Source organism: Miscanthus floridulus, chromosome 4 (genome assembly GCF_019320115.1).
Source record: "Miscanthus floridulus cultivar M001 chromosome 4, ASM1932011v1, whole genome shotgun sequence".
NCBI classification, from domain to species: Eukaryota; Viridiplantae; Streptophyta; class Magnoliopsida; order Poales; family Poaceae; genus Miscanthus; species Miscanthus floridulus.
In genome coordinates, this window is record NC_089583.1 from 15,599,663 (window position 1) to 15,624,126 (window position 24,464).

At 44.8% G+C, this 24,464-nt stretch overlaps 1 pseudogene; it reads left to right on the plus strand.

Annotated features, from left to right (window-relative positions):
- The first annotated feature begins 11,750 nt into the window (after positions 1-11,750).
- On the plus strand, positions 11,751-21,333 carry LOC136548106 (putative disease resistance protein RGA4; annotated as a pseudogene).
- The last annotated feature ends 3,131 nt before the right edge of the window (positions 21,334-24,464 follow it).

The window sequence follows — 24,464 nt, forward strand, 5'->3', positions numbered from 1 at the left end:
ATATCTTTCGATCGAACAAGATGCCTGAGGAGTGGAGAAGAAGCATATTGGTACTAATCTACAAGAACAAGGGAGATTTCCAAAGTTGTACTAATTATCAGGGAATTAGGTTGATGAGCCACACTATAAAGCTATGGGAGAGAGTCATCGAGCAACACCTATGAGGAACGATGCAAATATTAGCAAACTAATTTTGTTTCACGTGAAGGGACCGTGGAGCCTAAGAGGGGGGGGGGGTGAATTAGGCAACTTAAAAATTCTAACTCTAAACTATGGCCTCTTTTTCTAACCATAGAAAAACCTATGCAATAGATAAACTATCTAGATGTGCAACTATGATTTTGCTAGTGTGTTGCTATCTCTACCGCAAACGTAGTAAAGTAATCTATGTAAATGCAGAAGCTAAAGAGCAAGGTAGAGATATGCAAACTCCCGTCGACGACTCTGGTATTTTTACTGAGGTATTGAGAAGCGTGCAAGCTTCTCCCTAGTCCTCGTTGGAGCCCCTCGTAAGAAATCCCTCGCAAGGGCCAAGCTCCCGGTCGGGTAACTCCGTGGATAGCCTTGGGCCTTCCCCACACGCAAGTGGGTCTCCGATGTGCCTTCTGACAAGCCTCTCCCGGATGCTCCCCGCCGTCTTCACTATCAAGCTTCCGACCAAAACGCCGCGGGCCTTGTTCCCTCTGGTACACGGTGGTGGCCACACCACAAATGTGGTTGGTGTGATCTCGCAAGACTTTAAGCCCCTCCAATGTACAACAATGGTGCTCGCAAGCACCGAGTGATAAGAGGTATGCAAACCTCACTAAACACTAGGCCTAAACCTAGAGCAAGCGCATGAGCGGTGGTCTAATCAACCTAAGCACTTCGCAAAGCACCTACGCTAATCACCTAATGAATCACTAAGCTCTATGCAAGTGGAGATCACTAAAATGGAACCTCTCTATACTTGACCGGACTCTGTTGTCCAACGTACGGTCGGTTTAGCCGCCAGCGTCCGGTCCAGCGTCCGGTCGCCTATCTGCCGAGCCACCGATCCAGCATCCGGTCGTGCTTATAGCATCCGGTCGCCTCTGCGAGCTCGTTTCTTCACGATCTTGTGTACGGCTTGGTTCCTATCTTCATGCTTGGACTTTGCTTGATATCTTGGGTCTTTTCTTGTGCTCCTAAGGTCTTGCTTAAGGTGTTGATCATCAGATCATCATGTCGCCTTCGTCCAAGTCACGTCTTGCATCCTATTGAACTACAAAACAAACACTTGCAAATTCATTAGTCCAATTTGGTTGTGTTAGTCATCAAACACCAAAATCCAAAGTAGTCATCAAACACCAAAATCCAAAGTAAGTGGGCCTAGGGTCCATTTTCCTTACAATCTCCCCCTTTTTGGTGATTGATGACAACACGACCAAAGCAAGCAAATAATAAGAATTTGGAAGTAAAAAACTACCTACTTGCTAGGATGCAATGCAAAGGGCAAGTTTATGTGATACTTAAAGATACCAATTGAAATCATTTGTACGATACCAATTAAAACTACATGAAAGCTTATCTTGCCCTTGCAAAAAAAAATCCTCATATGGCATTATGGATTCCTACAAATTTTACAAATACTTAGACTAATCCATAATCCACTTTCCTCCCTTTCTCGGACCATTACCACTTGTAGACATCAACTTGATGCTTGCCTTTGGTCCTTCAAATTCTCCTCCTTTGGCATCAAACACCGAAAAGGAAGACATTAGTAGCACAGGGGAGGGTCAAATTTTGTGATCCTTTGTGTATAGAGTGAAATGGATCACAAAATTTGACTCTCACATTATATAGACTTGGTAGAAAGCAAAGCATATGCATAATTAGCAATTTTTTATACAAGAGAGTTTAATCTATATAATGCATGGAGAAAGCATATAAAAATGAAGTGAAATCAACATGATGATGCCAATTGAAGAATGATGCTTAACTCCGGGGACTCTAATTTCCTTACACTGAGACTACTACACATGTGATAGGTTTGAAAAATTGATACCATTGAAAAAGTGTTAGTCTCAAGGCATCCAAGTTGTAGAATTACTCCCCCTAAATATGTGCACACAAATATGGAATATTTGTAGGATTTGTGCACATTGATTTTAAAGTCAAAATACAACTTGAAGATGATATTTGGGAGAAATTATCTACAATTTGGACTTTGGCACATATTAGATAGACAATTGTAAGACAAGCTATGTGCCATGCTCCTAAATAATTTTAAACCATGTAGGTTTGCTCCAAGGGTTAAAAAAGAGACCGAGCAAGCCTACCATAAAATATACCTAGTGTATGCATGACAAAAGATATAAGTATGCAAATGCAAACCTAGGCATGAAGAGTAACTAGATGCTTAAGATATCAATTTGTAAGAAATACCAATTGAAAGATGTACCAATTAAAAAGTAATAACATCTAGTTACCTAACATAGGAAGGGGAATTTAGGTCTATAGTATTCACTAACCCACTTGGCAATGATTTTGTCCATCATGATGCACCCCATGAAATGCACCCACACTTTGCCAAGTCTCCAAATTCCCCAAGGTCCGACGGACTTCTCACTTCCCTTTCGGGATCCAAACCTTCTTGGTGCTCTTCATATTTAAAATGATTTCCTTTGGCACCCAAAAGCGTTTGACCCCATTGTTGGCTTGCTTGTTCACCTTGATGGCCACCACCTTGTCATTTTTCTTCTTCTTCAAGAGATAAGGTGTGGAAGCCTTCTTGTCCACCTTGTTGGTGTAGGTGTTGGAGAGCTTGCTTGTTTGCTTTTTCTCCTCCCCCATTCTTCACCTTGCACTCATAGGACTTGTGACCTTCCTTGTGGCACACGTAACAAACCACGGTTTGTCCTTCATCAAGCTTCTTCACTCCCTTGACGGTGTTATCTTGATGAAGTTGGGTTTGCTTCGCCTTGCATTTCACTTGAGTCAAGTCCTTGGTGAGGTGAGCTACTTCTTGCTTGAGTTGCTCATTCTCCTTTGCAACCACTTGTGTGCATGTATCTACAACAACTTTCTCAACACAAACTTGGTTGCACAAAGGTGAGTCTAAACATAAATCATTATAAGAAGTAGGGGCATCCTTTTTAGACATGTTAAAGATAGAACTTTTCTTTTTAGATGTCTTGGTGGGGGTTGTGCTAATGGCTTCAAGATTAGCAACTTTATTAGTTAGCTCATCACAATGTTTGCACATGGTTTCCATTTTAGCAAGCAAACTACTATATGCTTCTTGTGAGCTAGCTAAATTTTCTTTTAATTTTTTATTTTTCTTTAAGAGTTGCTCATCATTGATTGTGCATGCATTTGTTGTTGCACTAGTCTCAAGTTTCTCAATTTTAGTAGATAGTTCAATATTGAGATTAGCAAAGTTCTCATATTGTCCAAGTAAGGTTTTGTATGTTTTTTGTGAACTATCTAGCTTTTCTTTTAAACTTTTGAGCTTCTGTTGTTGACTAGTGCAAGCTTTAGCATAATTAAGATTTTCTTGCACAAGTTCATGATAAGAAGGCATATCATCATCACTATCACTCTCACTAGAGGAAGAACTTTCGTTACCTCATGCCATAAGGCACACACGAGAAGAGCTTGATGATGAGTGCTTGTGGCCTTGCCTCTTGTGATGGGGTCCTTCTTCACTTGAAGAATCATCCCATGATCTTATAGATGTGAGGGCTTGGTTCTTGCATGCCTTCTTCTTTGTCTTGGATGTGGGCTTGTTTGGACAAACTTCCACAAAGTGCCCCAACTCGCCGCATCCATAGCATCCTCTCTTTCTTTGCTCATTTCTTTGATTTGTGAAAATGAAATCTTGAATTTGGATGGGCACACCCTTGACATTGAGCCTTTGGATCATCTTCTCCACCTTGTTGATCACTTTGATTGATTCTTCATCAAGATCGGAGGTGGAGGAGGAAGATTGATCATCACTTGAATCTTCATCATCATCATCATCGTCCTCATCTTCTTCTTCATCTTCACTTAAGGAACTTGAGCTTGAGCTTGTCTCAACTTGCTTGCCCTTCATCTTCTTTTTCTCACTACGAGCGAGAGCTTTGCCTTTGCTTGATGAAGAAGCTTCTTCTTGACCTATCTTACGTGACATTTCAAATGCCACTAACTTGTCAATGGCTATGCCCAGGGTCATGTTGCTCAAGTCATCCATATTGTGAAGGATGGTGATGATGCTTGCATATTTCTTTTGAGGTAGCACGGAGATGATCTTCCTCACAATGTCCGCATCATCTAGCTTTAATAATCCTATAGAATGGAGCTCATTGATAATTAGATTCAAACGAGAATACATATCACGAACAAGCTTATCATCATTCATAGTAAAGGAATCATAGTTTTGCTTTGCTAGACAATGTTTTTGCTCATGGACATTGCTTGTGCTGTCATGGAGTTCTTGGAGTTTTAACCAAATTTCATGTGCCGTATTTAAAGTGAATACTTGGTTAAAAACATCCATACTAAGTGATTCAAACAAGCAATTTTTAGCTCTAGCATTGAATTATATTTCTTTTTCATCACTCTTTGTGGGGTTTTTGGGATTCTTGATGGGCTTCATCCCGTCACGAGTGACTCTCCATACACCCAAATCAACCGCCTCAAGGTGGCAAGCCATTCTAGCTTTATAGTATGGGAAGTTAGTGCCGTCAAAGTGCGGAGGCCTAGCGGTATCCATCCAAACCACTCTAAATAGCGTCGGCTCAACGGCGGTTAAGCCAAAGGTCCAAATTGAGCCAACCGGCTCTGATAGCAATTGAAGGGACCGTGACGCCTAAGAGGGGGGTGAATTAGGCAACTTAAAAATTCTAACTCTAAACTATGGCCTCTTTTTCTAATCCTAGCAAAACCTATGCAATAGATAAACTATCTAGATGTGCAACTATGGTTTTGCTAGTGTGTTGCTATCTCTACCGCAAACGTAGTAAAGTAATCAATGTAAATGCGGAAGCTAAAGAGCAAGGTAGAGATATGCAAACTCTCGTCGACGACTCTGGTATTTTTACCGAGGTATCGAGAAGCGCGCAAGCTTCCCCCTAGTCCTCGTTGGAGCCCCTCACAAGGGCCAAGCTCCTGGTCGGGTAACTCTATGGATAGCCTCGGGCCTTTCCCACGGGCAAGTGGGTCTCCGATGTGCCTTCCGCCAAGCCTCTCCCGGATGCTCCCCGCCGTCTTCACTATCAAGCTTCTGGCCAAAATGCCACGGGCCTTGTTCCCTCCGGTACACGGTGGCGACCACACCACAAACACGGTTGGTGTGATCTCGCAAGACTTCAAGCCCCTCCGATGTACAACAATGGTGCTCGCAAGCACCAAGTGATAAGAGGTATGCAAACCTCACTAAACACTAGGCCTAAACCTAGAGCAAGCGCATGAGCGGTGGTCTAATCAACCTAAGCACTTCGCAAAGCACCTACGCTAATCACCTAATGAATCACTAAGCTCTATGGAAGTGGAGATCACCAAAATGGTGTATCAACACCCTTGGTATGTTTCCTTAGCTCCACACAACCTAAATGGCCAGTTGGGGGGCTATTTATAAGCCCTCCTAAGAAAGTAGCTGTTGGGGACAAAATCCTGTTTTTCTGCTACTGACCGAACGCTGAAGTCGTCCTGACCGGACGCGTCCGGTCGTCTCGACCGTTGGAGCCACGATCAACTGATCGGACGCTGTCAGCGTCCGATCACATGCCACCGGACGTGTCCTATCGCATTTTCACCGCTCTGGAACCTCTCTGTACTCGACCAAACTCTGCTGTCCTGCGTCCGGTCGGTTTAGCCGCCAGTGTCCGATCCAGCATCCGGTCACCTGTCTGCCAAGCCACCGGTCCAGCGTTTGGTCGTGCTTACAGTGTCCAGTCGCCTCTACGAGCTCGTTTCTTCATGATCTTTTGTACGGCTTGGTTTCTATCTTCATGCTTGGACTTTGCTTGATATCTTGGGTCTTTTCTTGTGCTCCTAAGGTCTTTCTTAAGGTGTTGATCATCAGATCATCACGTCGCCTTCGTCCAAGTCACGTCTTGCATCCTATTGAACTACAAAACAAACACTTGCAAATTCATTAGTCCAATTTAGTTGTGTTAGTCATCAAACACCAAAATCCAAAGTAAGTGGGCCTAGGGTCCATTTTCCTTACATCATGCCTAGAAGGTCAACCATAGAAGCAATCTTCTTAATAAGACATGTTATGGAGCGGTTTAGAGAGCAGACGAAGGACCTCCACATGGTTTTCATTGACTTGGAGAAGGCTTATGACAAGATACCAAGAAATGTTACGTGATGGGCTTTGGACAAACATAAAGTCCCATTAAAGTACCTGACCCTCATCAAGGACATGTGCAATAATGTTGTGACAAGTGTTTGAACAAACGATGGTAACACAGATTACTTCCCGATTAAAATTGGACTTCATCAAAAGTCAGCCTTAAGCCCGTATCTCTTTGCCTTGGTAATGGATCAGGTTACCAGGAACATACAAGGGGATATTCCTTGGTGTTTGTTGTTCGCTGATGATGTAGTGTTAGTGGACGAAAGCCAAGCGGGAGTAAATAGGAAACTAGAGTTATGGCGGCAGACCCTTGAGTTTAAAGGTTTTAGATTGAGCAAAACTAAAACCGAATACATGAGCTGCGACTTTGGTGAAGCTGCACAGGAGGAGAGAGATGTGAGTTTGGAAGGTCAAGTAGTGCCTAAGAAGGATACCTTTTGGTATCTAGGATCGATGCTATAGAGGGATAGATATATTGATACAGACGTTAGCCATAGAATCAAAGCAGGGTGGATCAAGTGGCGACAAGCTTCTGACATTCTCTGTGACAAGAGGGTACCACAAAAGCTAAAAGGCAAGTTTTATAGACTGGCGATTAGACCGGCCATATTATATGGAGCAGAATGTTGGCCTACTGTAAAGTCAAGATGGCGGACTAGAGGGGGGTGAATAGTCCTTTCTAAAATTAATCACGTTAGCTAACCATAACAAATGTAGAATTAAAACTATCGGTCTAGCCAAGACTACACCCCTCTATCTAAATTCATAAGCACCTTATAAAGATGCTAATTAGGCAACAAAGGTGTTGGGCTAGCTAGAGCTCACCTAACAATTCTAGCTTGCAAGGTCACACAAACCTATGCAACTAGTACTTTAGCAACCGGGGGAGCTCCTACACAATCTAACAAGCAAAAGCACAAAGCCCCTAAGCTCACTTGCAATGCTCAATAACAAGGTTACACAAGCCAAATTAGAGAGCGCAAATTACCTAGCTATATAAACTAAGCAATGTGACTAACAAGGTTACTAAAACGAAATTAGCCACTCAAGTGAACTACTTCTATGCTACACAAGCAAGAAGGCAACTAGCAAGCTACTAAAGCTAGGCTAGTCATAAGAACAACTACATAAGCACAATGTAAATAAAAGTAATACAAGCTTGTATTTCGCGGAATGCAAACCACCGAGAAGATGATGAAGACAATGTTGACACGGTGATTTTCTCTCGAGGTTCACTTGGTTGCCACCAAGCTACGTCCCTATTGTGTCGACCGCTCACTTGGTGGTTTGGCGGCTAATTGGCATCACTCGCCAAGCCCGCACGTCAGGCACTGCAAGAACCTACCCCAAAAGTGAGGGTAGCTCAATGATATGCTCAACTAGAGTTGCTCTTCGCGATCCTCGCGGGGTGAGCACAATCCCCCTCACTAATCCTCCTCCGGAGCACCGCACAATTTTCTCGCGTGCTTCAACAGAGTCACAAGCTACCAAGCCGTCTAGGAGGTGGCAACCTCCAAGAGCAACAAGCACCACTGGCTTGTAATATGATCACCTAGTGCCACTCGATGTAACCTTACGATGTAATCGCACTAGAATCGCTCACTCACTCAATCAGATGAACACTATCAAGCACACTATCAAGCAAGAGTGAGTTAGAGGGCTCCTAAGCACCACCACATAAGCCACCAAGGCTCTAGTGTGCTCAGCAACTTACCAAAGGCCGACCAACACTTCTATTTATAGCCCCATGAGCTAAACTAGCCATTACCCCTTCACTAGGCACAATTCGAGGCGACCGGACGCACCGGCCCAGCGTCCGGTCACTCTACGCCATCCACGTGTCATCCACTGTTCAACCAGAGCCACCCGATCTCAACGGTCACTGACACTGCTCCAACGGTCAAGTGAAGACCGGACGCGCCAGATGCTAACCGGATGCACCCACACTGTGTCAGGTCCCGTGCTCACGCTCGCCACCGAACCGATGATCGGACTCGCCGCTACTAGAGTCCAGTCGTTTCCAGAGAGTTCCCCGAGCCTCTGTTTTGTGACCGGACGTGTCTGATCGGTCACGATCGGATGTAGCACCAGCGTCTGGTCCTTCATGGCCTGCCACGCGTCACCGCTGCTCCTCACGCTACCACGTCAGCGTACGTCAGCACTGACCGGACATGGCCCCTGCGCGTCAGGTCACTTTCAACGCCAGCGTCTGGTCGAAGACCGACACCTGCGCCTTCACTGTAGAGCATGACCAGACACACAGGTGCAGCCCAGGCCAGCCTCCGGTCACCTCCAGTGACCTGTTTCGCCTCCGTTTCTTCGCCGAGTTGACCCATTTCAACTCTAACTTCTTCTCCTTTGTAAATGTGCCAACACCACCAAGTGTACACCACCATGTGTATATGTGTTAGCTTTTCACAAATATTTTTAAGGGGTTAGCCACTCATCTTGTCACGCCACTCGATCCTAGCAACGATGCAAAGTTAGATCACTCGAGTGGCACTAGATGATCGATATATAAACAAGTTTGCCCCTCTTGATAGTACAACCATCTATGCTAAACCCGGTCATCAACTTCTCTACACATCTATGATCGGTGAAATGAAATGCCCTAGGTTATACCTTTGTCTTGCGCATTCCATTCAATCTCCTCCAATGTCAATGCAACACATGCACCAACATGATCAACAATGATATGATACACTCCATATCATCACGTGATCATATTGGTTCATTGATCTTGACTTCACTTGCTCTTCACCATTGCTTCGATCCATCTGCGCTAAATCATCACTCAACTTGCCCTTCACACTTGTAACCGGTCTGTCGAGCTAAGTCATGTCTCGATCTTCTCCACCTTGATCACATGACTCAATATTATGTCTCATGTGCAATGAGCTCCTTCATCATCACATGTGTGAGCTTTGCAACATATTCAAGCCATTTCACCTTCATGGCATGTATTGCTCACACACGTGTAATTGTGGACTAATCACCTATGTATCTCACTTAAACACATTAGTCCACCTAAGGTTGTCCACTCAATTATCAGAACCAAACAAGGACCTTTCACCTACAAAGATTCGACATGTTCAACAACTGAGTGTTGCAGAAATGCGTATGTTGCGATGGATTTGTGGTCACCCCGAGTTCGGAACGATGATATACGTGATCGCCTAGGGGTAGCATCAATTGAAGAAAAGCTTGTCCAACATCGGTTGAGGTGGTTTGGTCATGTCCAAAGTAGACCTCTAGAGGCACCAGTGCATTGTGGAGTCCTAAGCCAAGCTAATAATATGAGGAAAGGTAGAGGAAGACCGAAATTGATATGGGGGAGCCAATAAAAAGATATTTAAAAGCTCGGGATATACCTAGAGATCTATGTTTAAATAGGAGTGCTTGAAAAGCAACTATTGAAGTGCCTGAATTGTGACTTGGGGCTCTTGGTGGGTTTCAACTCTAGCCTACCTTAACTTGCTTGGAACTGAAAGGCTACGTTGTTGTTGTTGTACTGTTTTTTCCGTAACTTAAAACGAGGTGCAGTCAGGTTTTGTGCTTAAGGGGGGTTCTTAATATTTATTATTTTTAGCTCCCATAGTCATTTATCCCCCTCTGATTGCCTTTAGGTAGAGTGAATTGATCCTACATTTATGCAACATGCAAATGAAGGCCAGCAATATGATCATACTTATATACGTTAAATATATGTTACTCTTCATATACAGCTAGTGATGGTCACTATAACGGCTCTTTGATCGTACTTGTACACTAAAGCAGTACAGCATACACGTTCAACTCATGAGTCATTCAGCAGACGCCGATCACTCTCCTCGTCGAGCCAGCGAAAGCGCTCCTGGAACAGGCGGTACTTTTCCCATCTCGCACCTCTCCCTCAGCTGCGCCTCAGCATTGTGTGCGAAGCAGCACGAGTGCACGACAGCCTGAACCGACGAGCTGGCCGCCGAACTCCGCCATTGCCGCCACGAGATGTCCCGCCGCTCCGAGAAGGCGGCGTACCCGTAGGCCGTAGCAGCGCGTGGTCCTCGTTTGTAACTGGAAAAACTTCGGTAAGTGGACATGGGCCCCTGACGGTGGCCTGGATAAACAGGCCATGAAGGCCGGCCCATATGCGGTGGAGTACCAGCGCCATAAACGAACGAGGGTGAACGACGAAACGGAAAAGATTACTCCCCTGGTACAGAACACAGTTACGGGTAATATAACCTCGATCAAGCAAGCTTAAACAAAGACACCTGAGCCCGTAATACCAGCCGGGCTTGGCTGCGCGATGTAACTCTAGTTTTGGAGGGCGAAAGGGTTGGTCAGCTTGAGGTTAGAGAGAGTGCATCCTTATATTTGGCACACTTGACTTGGGCTGCTGCTTATTGGGCCGATCATGTGGGGTTTATTATGGTTGGGGTGAAACAAAACACCCTAACACAGACCCAGCAATGGCACGTCATGAAGCTGCATTGCTATCCTCGGTTGCCAACCCATTTTTTTTCTTTGTACCTTTTTTTTTCTATATAGTTATTAGTAACTGACAAATCATAATTGCTATCCTCGGCTGCCAATTTATATCCATCAAATTGTAAACTTCAAAACTGTTGGTACATTGGGTTTTCAGCAATTTATATCTTCTAGGCTCAAAAACTATTATCCTCAGCGGCCATCGACGCCCTAACCTTACCGTAGAGCCAGCTGCAAATGCAAGCGTCGACCACTCGGTGATGTTGGGGAGTTTGAGTTCCAAGATGATGATCGGAACATGCGTCTTGAAAAAATAGCGCCATAAAATTCTAAAATAAATCTAGAAAAATAAGAGCACTCGTGTCAAGTCGGGGACATGAACCCGAGTGAGCAAGTTCCACCGTAAGAAACCCAACCGGCTGAGTTAAGCTCAGTTTGCCCATAATTTTTATATTAGCCATATGTATTAAAAAGTAATATTTAATTAATGATCATATGCTGCATGCATATTACTTCCTCCGTCCAAATATCGTCGTCGTTTTAGCCTCATGCAGAGAGACAAGGAAGTATAAATAAATTGTTTCGTTTCTTAAGTCCTTCCGTCAGAACTCAAGAACCTAAGCTTAATCGCCAATAGCGCAACTTGGACAAGGTCCAACGTACGACGTGTCGACGCCATACCTTACCTAGCCTTGCAATTTGCTACGGGAACTTGGACATGCATGGTCCAACGTACGACTTCTTTGGCTACCCTCGAAAAGGCTACGGCCAATCTCTGTGTTCCTCTGTTTCTAGTTGTCGTTGAGAGCTGAGTGCATCTCGCTCCTAGTAATTAACGTTGGTAGCTTGCTACCCTCTTAATGAAATACACGCTTGAAGCTGTGTTAAATAAAAACCTAGCCTTGCAATTTGCTACGGACTACAGAATTTGCTTAGCTCTCTGTCTCCCCCGCTCCTCCCGCTCAACCCTGCAATGGATCCAGTTAGCTTCGCTGCTGTTGGCTGGAGCATACGAGCTGTAGGTTGGGTCATCTCTAAGCTGATCCACAGATGCTGCTCCTACCTCGGCTTTGACGCATCCAAGAAGCTGGAACAACTTGGGCCAAAAGTGTTACTGCTGGAGAGGGTGATGGAAGTTGTTGAGGGAAGCTCTTACAAGGATTGTTTGGAGAAGTTGTGCAAGGATCTTAAATCTGCTATCTATGAGGCTGAAGACATTGAGTATCACCGTCACGAGAGGAAGGTTCGAGACGACAAATTGAAGTCAGACGAGAGAGCGTCTGGAAGTAAGAAGAATTCGCTGATGTCGTTCAAGACGACAAAAGATCAGGTCCTTTCTTCTTCCCCTTAAACTTGAATGTGTTTCGATTGCTCTGATCCGGATTCAGGTCTTCAATATTCTTGTGCTGTCGTGTAGCTACGGGTGCCATTAGGACTTCGGTTATGATTTTCAGATCCGGCTAAAGATCCCGTGTTGTTAGAGGTGGTTTGTAGGAGGGAGGGGAGAACGTATGCTATGCTTCCATGCCAATATATTCTTCCATGCTCCCACTCAAAGAAAAGCCATCAAGTGACTAAAATCAATTAAAAAAGAGTCAAATGCACCAGATGTCCATTAACTTATGTTAGGATTTCAGTTAGGTCCATCAACCCTAAAAAGTGATTTTTGGATCCATAAACTTTTTAAGTTGTTCACCACATGTCTATACCGCTTCTTTTGCCTTCTCTTGCCCTTAGAATGAACTTCTGGATCTATGAACTTTTTTTAATGGTTTATCGCAGGTCCATATCTCTTTATTTGTGTAGGGACCGTGACGTTTAACGGGGTGAATTAGGTAATTTAAAATATATTTCTAACTATCACCTCTAATTTCAACCTAGACAAAACCTATGCAATAAATAAACTATCTAGACGTGCAACTAAGGTTTTGCTACATGTGTTGCTATCTCTACCGTAAAAGAGTTATGCAACTTAAATGCTAATCCTATCAACTACCTATCAACTAAGGTATACAATGTAAATGCGGAAGCTTAATTGAGATAGAGATGCAAACTCTCGGTGGACGACTCCGGTATTTTTACTGAAGTACCGAGAAACGCACAAACTTCCCCCTAGTTCTCGTTGGAGCCCCTCGTAAGGGCCAAGCTCCCAATTGGGTAACTCCGTGGATAGCCCCGGGTCTTCCCCACGCGCAAGTGGGTCTCCGGAATAGTCTCTCCGGGACCGCTCACCGCCGTCTTCACTATCAAGCTTTCGGCCGAACCGCGCGAGCCTCGTTCCCACCGGTACACGGTGGCGCCCACACCACAAACATGGTTGGTATGGTCTCGTAAGACTACAAGCCCCTACGAGTACAAACACGGTGATCACAAGTACTTTACTTTTTGCGCGGTTGGTGTGGTCTCGAAGACTATAAGCCCCTCCGAGTACAAACACGGTGCTTGCAGGTACTTTAGTTTTCGAGGTATGCAAACACTAGACCTAAACATAGAGCATACGCGATTAAGTGGGTCTAACTAGCCTAAACACTTCGCAAAGCATCTACACTAATCACCTAATCTTCTCTTAAGCACTTGAGGTGGTTAAAGCACTAGGTGGGGTGTCTCAACACTTCTCTATATCTTTAGCGCCCTCCAACACACTTCATTTGGCCTGCTATAGAGTATAAATAGCCTCCACAAGAAAACTAGCCATTAGAGACTTGCACAGAATTTTCTGCGCACAGCGCACCGTCGGACCGTCGCACCGCATAGACGTCGGACCAATTGAGCTCAGTCCAATGTCTCAGAACGGTAACCTGTCAGAGATATGTTCGTTACCGACCGTTGGGACCTCTCTGTGTGGCGTATGGTCTGCTACCATGCGTCGGACCAGGCCGACGGCCGTATTCCTCTCTGGAACCTTTCGGTTTGCCATTGGACGTTGGCGCTATTAGTCCCACGCCCACACTGTTCATTCAGTTTGACCTGCTGCACTGCACAGTGCCAGTGCTTGGTCCTAAACCTGCCTTGCCGCGTCTCTCTTCCTTTTTATAGAGCGGAGACCAATTCTGACTACTAAGCCCCTCTAAAAATTACCTACAAAAAGGAGTTAGTTCTTGTTAAACACCGTATCGTTTCTATTCAACCATAAAGCCCAGCACATAGCCCCTACACCTCCACTATAATCTGGTTCCTCAAACTTGGAATGAAACTCCTAAGCCACAAGCCAAACAAGTGAAATCTATCTTTGGATGGTTGAATGTTGAACGTGATAAACAAAGTATTCCACCAGAACCTAGCCAAACGGGACACCTACACAAATTCCTACAATCTTCTAACAGGCCTGGGTATTACACAAGTAGGGATAGGAGCCCCTTGAGATGGTCTAAACTTGTGAACAAGAAATACACTTTATTATTCTCAAACAGAGGACTTAAATATAATGTTAGCCTTACCTCACTGTCGTTTGGTTTTGCAGGAGAGTTTTATGTCAAAAAGTCGGTTGAAGGACAGCTTTGAGAAGATAGAAAAGGTTATAGATGATGCATGCAAAATTTTGGAACAGCTGAACTTGCCAAGCGTAGCTAATTCTGATGGGAGACAAGTTTTTACTGCCAATACACGGAGTGCAGTTACTACGGCAGATCCTCCACTAAAAGTAATTGGTCGAGACGAGGAACGTGATAAGATCATAGCAGTGCTTCATGAGGAAGATTGTAATGGCCAACAGAACTCCAACAGTGATGTTTGTTATTCAGTAATTGGTATTCATGGCGTTGCTGGGTCTGGAAAATCAACCCTTGCACAATATATTTGTGCGCATGAGAAGAAGGACAAGGAAGAGGGAAAGGACGATGGTCATTTCGACCTTGTTATCTGGATTCATGTTTCTCAGAAGTTTGATTTGGATGCCATTTTCCGGGACATGCTTGAGGGGGCTACAGAGGAGGCATGCCCACAATTCAGTAATCGTAGCGCCCTAGTAGAAAAACTGAAAAAGAAACTGCGTGGCAAACGGATTCTCTTGGTACTAGATGATGTATGGTACAATGTATCCGGAGTGAAGGGCGGCACCAGCTGGAGAGAGAACTAGAAGAACTACTTTCTCCGCTGAGGGTTGGAATAACAGGAAGCAAAGTCTTGGTGACTAGTCGAACAAAGGATGCATTATTAGCTCTGGTGCTGTAGAAGAGAGATGTGTTCCAATATCTGAACTACCTGATGAAGTATTTCTTCAAATGTTCATGCATTATGCATTTCGCGGGGTAAGTGTAGCTGCCCATGATAGAATAAAACTGGAACTGATTGGGGCTAAGATTGCAGAAAAGCTGAACAGATCGCCCCTGTGATTTTTTTTTTATTTTTAACACTTTTTGTAAACTAATTTTAAATCTAACACTATTTAATTTTTTTTCAAAACTAACACTTTTGGCCGCGCCTATTGCCATGGCGCGGTGAAACGCCTATGCCGCGCCATGAATGGTGGCGCGGCGGGAGGATGACGTGACGACGACCGGGACGCTGACCGATGATGTGGCAGGGTCTGCCCCGCCATAGACCACGGCGCGGCAGGACCTGGACACAGACAGAAGACCAGCCTCAATTGCAATTGAACGGGAGCCGCTGTCGGTGAGGATCGGCAGCGACACGACCATGGACCCCGGCTTCGCTTCGCAGCTGAACGGCACCTGCAGCTCCAACCCCAACGCCTTCGCCTTCCTCGACCCCTCGCCGGGGGGATTCAACAACGCCTTTTACCGGAATCTGCAGGTCGGCAAGGGCCTCTTGGGCTCCGACCAGGTGCTCTAGTCCAACATGAGGTCGCGCAGCACGGTCGACTATTACGCGTCCAACCAGGATGCCTTCTTCGGCGATTTCGTTGCGGCGATGACCAAGCTCGGGAGGATCGGGGTCAAGATGCCGACCACCGGCGGTGAGATACGCCGGGATTACCGGTTCCTAAACTAGTTGCTAGTTAATCTCGCCGGCAGTGCTGCCGCGACGCATTGAAACGAATATGAAGCAAATAAATGGAGTTCGTGCGCAAGTTGACAAGTTGCCACATAACATTTGTTCGACATAAGTTTCGGACGACAATATTTGCTCGACATAAGTTCGACATAACCAACTAAGTCCCAGAAGTGTAAGGATTCCTCTGACGCCTCTGTCTCTTCGGATTTATAGGCAACACATTGGGAGTGTAGCCAACGTCGGTGTGATCGTGTTGCCGGTGCGTACGGCTCATACCCTACAAGTATATGATATGCACGATTACTTATAATATGTATGATCGTTAGTTCATTGAGCCTACGTATTTAAAGAAACTACCTTTGTTACTACCTATGAGGCTCTTTGGATACCAAGCGGGGCACCACCTAGCTGAGACATACCGATCTCGTTCTGCTGCCAATCGTCCCACTGGTGGTGCTGTATGCGGAAGCGCAAGGGGTCGTCGTCGTCGTCATCGTCGTCCTCGTTTGCAGGGTCCTTCCCAGCGCTATGATGTGGTGGTGTACGCACTGCGGATGTGACACCTGTCACCGGCTGAGAAGAGCCGGCTGGTGTCCTCAAAGAGCCAGAAGATGTGCCACCCGACCACGCCAGGTAATCGGGTTCCACCCAAGGAGTGTCCATGCAGCTCAGCTTCTGAGCTAGTTTCCTACAGCTCTTCTTCACCTTCTGCATAAATAGACGTTAAAGTTAGTGCATTTCCCAAACGCATATACACTAAAGAAATATTTTTGAAATAGACAAGTTTATGTTTACCTCCACAAAAGCCTCGAGAACGCCTGGCCCCTGCCCTCTAGACTCGTGAAGCTGAAACGCTGATTCGTTGGACAGCCTTGACAATTGTGTCGCCTGGGTACAGAAATGCGGTTGGACAGTTTTAGTACACATACTTAATACCAAATGGATAACAAAATGTATCATTCGAGTATCTTACCATGTAGAAGCGGGGCTCTCTGTAGTTGTGTGTCGTCCTTATTGGCAACGTCGTACACATCTTAGATCACATCTTCCTCGTCGTCCTCGTCAATCGTATCCTCAGTGTACGGGGGCTTGATATGTGTCCTCATAGACATGTGAAGCCACCGCAGGTACTCGTCGAAGGTGTGCTGGTCGTGTGGGGGACCTGCATCGACCGGCTGCCGGTCCCTGTTTTCGTCACAACTGGATGTACGCGTTGTGTGTCACGCGCCAATCCTTAGTCTTGTACCTCTTCATGCGGTCATACCTACATCAAAACGATTGTTAGTGGTACCATACACACCTCTAAATTGTAGCTTTATTATTAATCGATAATGCAGCCATGCAATTCTTGGTTGGTGGAGTAAAGCGGTGGTGGGTAGCCTGTCATTCTTTCAAACTGCCTGCAAACCCTGATGGGCAAGTGAATCTCGACCACGTGGAAGAAAATAAGAGGGACGTTGCAGCGATACTCGTCTGACTCATCCCTAGTGACAGGACTTAGATAGTACTGGAGCTCCGGGGCATCCCAAGGACACCAATGCACCTGAACATTTCGTAATTGAGTTAGGTTGTGATATAGTGTACATCGAATAAGACACATATATGATAGTAAAGAGAGCGTAACCTGGTGCTGTGTCAGGACGTTGAGACAGTCCATGTACTCCCTGTACTTGCGCCTCGCATTCCCTCTAACTAACTCTGCTTGCGTCTAGATATACAGAGCTGTAGGGAGTGTATCTTGCCTGTTCCAATGCTGCATTGAACATGATAATGAATTACCATTAATAATTTCATCATATGTAACTGCCTCGAAGAATATAGTGAACCGAAGTACTTACCGGTAAACCAGTAACAAGGGGCCTTCCAACGGGCCATCGTTCCCAACACCAAACCTAGAGTAGGTAGAAGCAACCCCCAAGGTTCGCATACCCTGAGGTGCGACGGCAGGCAATGCATAGCAGTCGATACATCCATGCCAGGACTACGCTGCCCCAGCTGTACGCTGCTATGTTATCCCACGACTGGCGTAGTATGTCAAGAAAGATCCAGCTGATGGTGTTGCCCGAGGCATCGGAGAATAGGAAAGCACCAAGAAAGTGCCAGAGCCACACTCTAGCAAACCTGTCGATCTGAGCCTCATCAGCCTGTGGGTGCAAATAATCATAGCGCTCTGTGATCCACGACGATGAAACACCGGAACTTTTTCTGAAATTTACCAAAGAAAATGAGACCCGATGGCTGCAGGAAAGCAATGCAAGTATTAAATAGGCTTCAATTGCTCACTTATTTTTCTTGGAAACCTCATCGTCTGGTGGAAGAAAGCCAGTGAACTGAGCTACCAGCTCCCTCGAGTGATCGTTGTCAACTATACCTGTCACTGGAAGTACCCCCAACCGAAGGCTAAAGATAGCCTTCACGTCTTGCATGGTCAAGGTCATCTCGCCGCAAGGTAGGTGGAACGTGTTGGTCTCAGGCCTCCACCTGTTATAAGAATAGAATGATTGTTAGTTACCTTAAATTTGTTATAAAAATGTTTACGTACAATGAAGGCACTCGCACCTGTCTACAGCTGCAGTAAGTAGTGCTGGGTTAAGGAGCGGAAGACCGTAGTTGACAACACGAATAAGCTCGAGGAAGCCGGCACGCCGTATGTACGGCGCGTAACGCTCGTCCCACTAGTGCGTCCTGGTGTGCGTGTGGGGCCTCAAAGGAGGCAAGGGCACCTCTGTGTCGGTGTCAGTCAAGAAGTGTGCTCGGTGCGGCTCGTCGTACTCCACCTCAAGAAGGGGCTACAACGGGTGCTGCGTGGGAGGGGCTATCCTGTTACAAATTGATAAACAATAGGTTAGAGTATTCAAATTAACAATATTCAAATTAACATTATGTAGCATTGCAAAAATTAAACTACTTGTTATGCAATACGAACACAATATGAAAGCACATGTATATATTCAAAGTAATATTAACAGACATATTAAACAACTTTACTAGAAAAATAAGCAACTTCTATGTATGGACCTGCTGCCCTCGTCTTCTATGCCTGCGGGCATCCCTGGCGCGGCAGGCATCCGTGGCGCGGAGACCACGCGCGCACATAGCAGGGCGGCGGCGTGGCTCCCTTTTGTGGCCACCGGCGAACTCGTGAAGGAGCCCGACAGCACCATCTTAGTTCTTAAGATAAGTGAAAAGCGTCTTACTGATCTTAGGGTTGGGGAGTGTTACCGGATTTGGGTAATTTGCATTCCTAGGGTTTGGATTTGGTCAAAAACTGGAGCTTAGTGTTGAAGTTGATTCGACTCCCCTCCTTCTTGGTGCTTAAGCGAAACCCTATATTCTGATTTGTCTTTAAGAACTTTAAATCGGACAAATCCGAGGCTATTTAGATCTTAACCAAACACTAATTAGGTCTTAGGGTTCAAGAATTAGGCTAAGCGGCTTCTCGGATGCCAATTGTTAGAACTTATTCTTAGACAAGATCTTAATTAACCTAATTACAGGAACGCCTAAACCAAAATTAGCATTTAATTAGGACTTTAATTAATCTTACTCGCTGCCAGCGTGCGTCGTCGTCGTGGTCGTGCGGGTGTCGTCTTCGTCGTGGCGTGCGGGCGCGGTGGGCGGCGTTCGTGGCGCGGCTGGCGCGGCGGGAGGGACGCGCCAGCGTGCGTGGCGCGGGCGGCGCGGCGGGCGGCGGCAGGCGCGACGGGCGCCGTGCGGTGGCGAGGCGGGCAGGCAAGGCGGGTGGGCAGGCAGACAGAGGGAGGGCAGCGGCTCGCGGGCGATATTTACCTGGGACTGCCGCACCGTGGGCTATGGCGCATCAGTGCCGCGCCAAGATCGGTGGCGCGGCATACCCTGCCACGTCACCGGTCAACGCCCCGATCGTCGCCACGTCACCCCTCTCGCCGTGCCACCATGCAGGCAATAGGCGCGGCCAAAAGTGTTAGTTTTGGAAAAAAAAAATTAAACAGTATTAGATTTAAAATTAGTTTATAAAAAGTGTTAAAAAAAATTCGCCCCTGGCAGCCAGAACAGTGGGTTCACAGCTACGCCTAAGACCGAATGTCGCGTTTTGGAGACTGACTAGCAAGCAAGACCTTTTGAAAGAGATCAAGGGAGCTCTGTGGTGGAGCTACCGGCATCTTGATGAGCAGGTCAGGCGATGCTTTGCTTACTGTAATATTTTCCCCAGAAGATATGCTTTGGATCGTGATAAGCTAGTTCGGTTGTGGGTGGCTGAAGGGTTTATAAAGACTACTGATGCTGAAGTGGAACTGGATGCTATTGGTCAGAGTTACTTTGATGAATTGTTGTCTGCCTCATTTCTTCAACTAGGAGGGAAACACCAGCTGGAAATCGGAGAAGATATGGTTGAGTACTTTACAGTTCATGATCTGCTGCACGATTTAGCAGAGGAGGTCGCAGGAAGCGATTGCTTCATGATCGAGGAAGGCTGGAGGGGAGATGTTCCTCGAGATGTTCGCCATCTTTGCGTTGGGACTTGGGAGATACCTATGGGGAAAATACTTGAATTGAACAACTTACACACCCTCATCATTGGTTACGCCTCACGTGTTCAAATGATTGAGGAAGAAGTATTTGAGGTTATGTTCAAGAAGCTGTTGAAATTGCGGGTACTGAGCCTAGAATTTATATTTACGGAGTACTCCCAGTTCTCAGTTCCGGAATCTATTGATCAGTTAAAGCATCTACGTTACTTGGAATTAAAAATGCCTGAAGTAACCGACCTGGTCTTACCACGCAGTCTTACCAATCTTTACCACATACAAGTGCTACATTTTGGTCGTTGCTTTGATTTGGTATTTTCCAGTGGTGAAGATATGAATCAGCTCGTCAACTTGCGGCGTGTATTCACCTTTAAAGCTCTGCAATTTCCAAACATTGGCAAGCTTACATGGCTCCAAGAGTTACGGTACTTCACAGTAAAGAATGAACGTGGGTATGAGCTACGACAATTGAAGAACCTAAACAAGCTTCAAGGCAAGCTGGAGATCAACCATCTTGAAAACGTTGGCAGCAAGGATGAAGCTATTGAAGCTAGCCTTGCAGACGAGGAACAGCTGGCGGAACTTGTACTAAGCTGGGATATTGGGATTTGCAGTCCAGAAGTTGAAGCAGAGGTGCTTGAGGCTCTTTGCGCATCCAAGTATCTTGAAACACTAGAAACCTGGAATTACAACGGCCTGACTTACCCAGATTGGATGCTGGGTAAGCACGAAGGTGGCCCAAAGCATCTTCAGAATCTTGTGCTCCATAGTATCGGACTGGGACCTCCTCCCGAACTCTTCGAGTTTTTCGTTCATCTTCGTTTCCTCTGTTTTAGGGGTTGCAAGTGCGAGGTCTTGCCTGATAATATGGAGCGCCTCACAAATCTCAAGATACTATGTATCATGAATCTTAAGAATATTAGGGCACTTCCAACGCTGCCCCTGTCTCTCGAGGAGTTTAGACTCGAGTCCGGGAAAAAACGGCTCATGGCGTCGTGCGAAACAACTGGAGATCCAAATTGGGAAAAGATTCAGCATATTCCTAGTCAAATAATTGGATACTACAGAAAAAGCTCTAATTCCTACCTTAATTGAAGAGCAGAGCTCCTGCCATTACTTAAAAAAAAAATGAAAACTAGGGTTTTGACGAAGAATTTCTTCCATGAAAGTACGACTGTTAATTTCATCAATACCTTCATCTACCATATTATGTTTCAAAAACGTCAATACGAAGCTTCCAAAATTGAGAGCCATTATAATTGAGGCATAGAGCATCTTCAAGAGTACCCAATATTTTTTTCCTAAAAATATGAAATTTTATAATTTCTAAAAAGTATTGGAAGAAATAAAGAAGACAATCTCCAAGAGTTTCTAATAATCTACTCATAAAATATAGAAACAATTTTACATAAGGAATCATATACTATTTCTAAATTATCGTAACCACTTTTATATATATTTTTTCTCTTGTACATTTGCATCAGAAACTATTTTCTACTCTTTATTCTTTCCACGTCTTTCCACCTTTAGATTGACCGACAAACACGCACTAGGAGAGAAGATACGCGCGACTCGAAAGCGCGTAACTTTACGCAGAACATGATGATTTTTTTCAAGTTCTAAAAGATTAGAAGAATGGATTAGGAGTCGTTGGAGATGATTTTTTTTATCTTGCTAAAAATAAGGATTAGGAAGAAATTTAGGGAACTATTGGAGATGCTTTTATGTATGTGAAATTAATGACTTTCTGGCCTGTGCTGTCCAGGGTAAGGACCTGTATAAGGTGGCTATCCATCAACGGTCCTCAAGTGAAGACACTCGGCCTGACGAAAGGCTATCCAAATTGGGAGAAGGTTCATCATATACCTAATAAAGTCTGTAAGCTTTCCTATCCAATCAACAGCCTTGGGTGGAGTGGATTGATTCCAAGGTGTACGTGAGCCATTTCATTCTGTGTTATATTTGCCTTTTGATTTGTTTGTATGTGAATTGAGAGTGAAAAGCTGTTGGAAGTACTCAAGTGTACCACTTGTTTTCTAATAATGTGAAACAATGAATGCAGGATTATTTGTTTATATCAAATGGTCTGTAAAAACGTGCAACAATGAGCACTTCGCTTGTTTCATTCATGTATGTGTAATTGACTGGATTTCTGTGTTCTATTGGTTGCAGTACTGCAGAATCATCAACACTGAATTTATTTGTTTCCCATGGTTAGTTAATTACTTATATATATATATATATATATATATATATATATATATATATATATATATATATATATATATATGGTCATATACAATTACGTCAAACTTAAACTATAGAAAAAAATATCGTTGTTCGTTTGTTTTCATGTGCATCCCTAAGATGAAGCCGTAGCGTTAGCACGAGCACTGTACTAGTTCATAGTAAAATACATGCTTGTATTTATTATGTAGTAAGTAAAAAGTAAGTTAAAAGAAAAAGGGTTGATTAGTTGAGAGGACCATTTCTAGGACTTGTAAGAATGTTTCATCACCCCAACCATCGAACCCGAATGGTCAGCAGCAATGCACCACCACTGATCATTTGCAACCCCCCCACTGATCATTATCATTAGTGGGAAATAAGCATGCAAAGTCAACCTCAAATTGACCAGCCCTTTCGCCCTCCCAAACTAGAGTTACAGGCTCGCGCAACCAAGCCCGGCTGATGTTTTAGCCTTAGCAATCTTTATTTAAGCTTGTTTAGCCGAGGTTATATTGCCCGTTTGGGATCATTTATGCGAATATATAGTATTCTTTTGCAGCAGGCGGCCAGCAGCCTTCGTTAATCCGTTTGTGTCGCTGGTACCCCATCGCATATATATGGGCCAGCCTTCATGCCCGTTTATCCAGACCACTGCTAGGGGGCCCATGTCCACTTACGGCCTGACGGGTCAGCTCGGCGCCGCGGGGAGAGGTCGTCAGAGTCAGAGGCGCGAGGTACGGAAGCGTCTCGCGTGGCGCTCTGGAAGGTGGAAGCGACCGGCGCTTGCTGAATGATAGGCGAGTTGAGCGTCTTTGCTTCGTACTAGTGTACAATCGAACAATTGTGATTGTTAGCAGCAGAGTAGGGCATGTCTAGGCGTGTTTGGTTTTTTAGTCGCTCCTAAAATTTATATCACATCGAATGTTTAGATGTTAATAAAGAGCATTAAATATAGATTAATTACAAAAACCAATTACATAGATGGAGGCTAATTTACGAGACGATTTTTTTAAGCCTAATTAATCTGTCATTAGCACATATTTACTGTAGCACCACGTTATCAAATCATGGACTAATTAAGCTTAAAAGATTCGTCTTGCAAATTAGTCATAAGTAATGCAATTAGTTTTATAATTAGTCTATATTTAATACTCCATACACGTGTCCAAATATTCGATGTGACAGGAATTTTAGAGGACACGGGAGGAACCAAACAGGCCCTTAGTTCCCCTCCAAAACGCCAAATTTTTCAAGATTCTCCGTCATATCGAATCTTTGGACGCATGCCTGAAGTATTAAATATAAATAAAAAATAAAACTAATTACACAGTTTAGACGAAATCCACGAGACGAATCTTTTAAGCCTAATTAGACTATGATTGGACACTAATTGCCAAATAACAACGAAAATGCTACAGTGTCGTTTTGCCAAAATTTTCGGCAACTAAACTGGGCCTAGGATGGTATTGTTTGGTCTTCGTCATATGTGTCTGCAGCGACGGAGCCAGCGGTGGGGCTGGGGTCTAGCCCCCCTACACGTGGAGTCTTCCTAAGCTCTTTCTTAAAATTTTATGCATATATGCATTAGGTAGGAGAGACTAAGGTTAAGAGAAGATAAAAAAGTCTCTATTCTTTTGTTCAGCCCCTTCTAAATTTTTTTCTGGCTTCGTCACTATGTGTCTAATCTTTTTAGTCTTCTTTTACATGTCTAATTAAAAATAAAAACAATTTCTTAAATTTTAGAGATAAAATAGTTCCTGGTGTTTTAGATAAAACTGCCGACTCTTTCACCGCCGATTCCAACCCCAATGCCGCACCGTCGTCGCAACTCAGTGGCCCTTGCTTCGCCTACGGCGTTTGTCCGGAGGCAGAGCATCCGCCTGGCTGCTAAGGCTTCCTTCGGGCGATCATGTGGACATGACTGATAAGGCAGTCAAACGGAAGGCGCTTCAGAATTCCCTGGCTGCTTGTTCCCCGGCGGTTCAGCGTCATGTCCA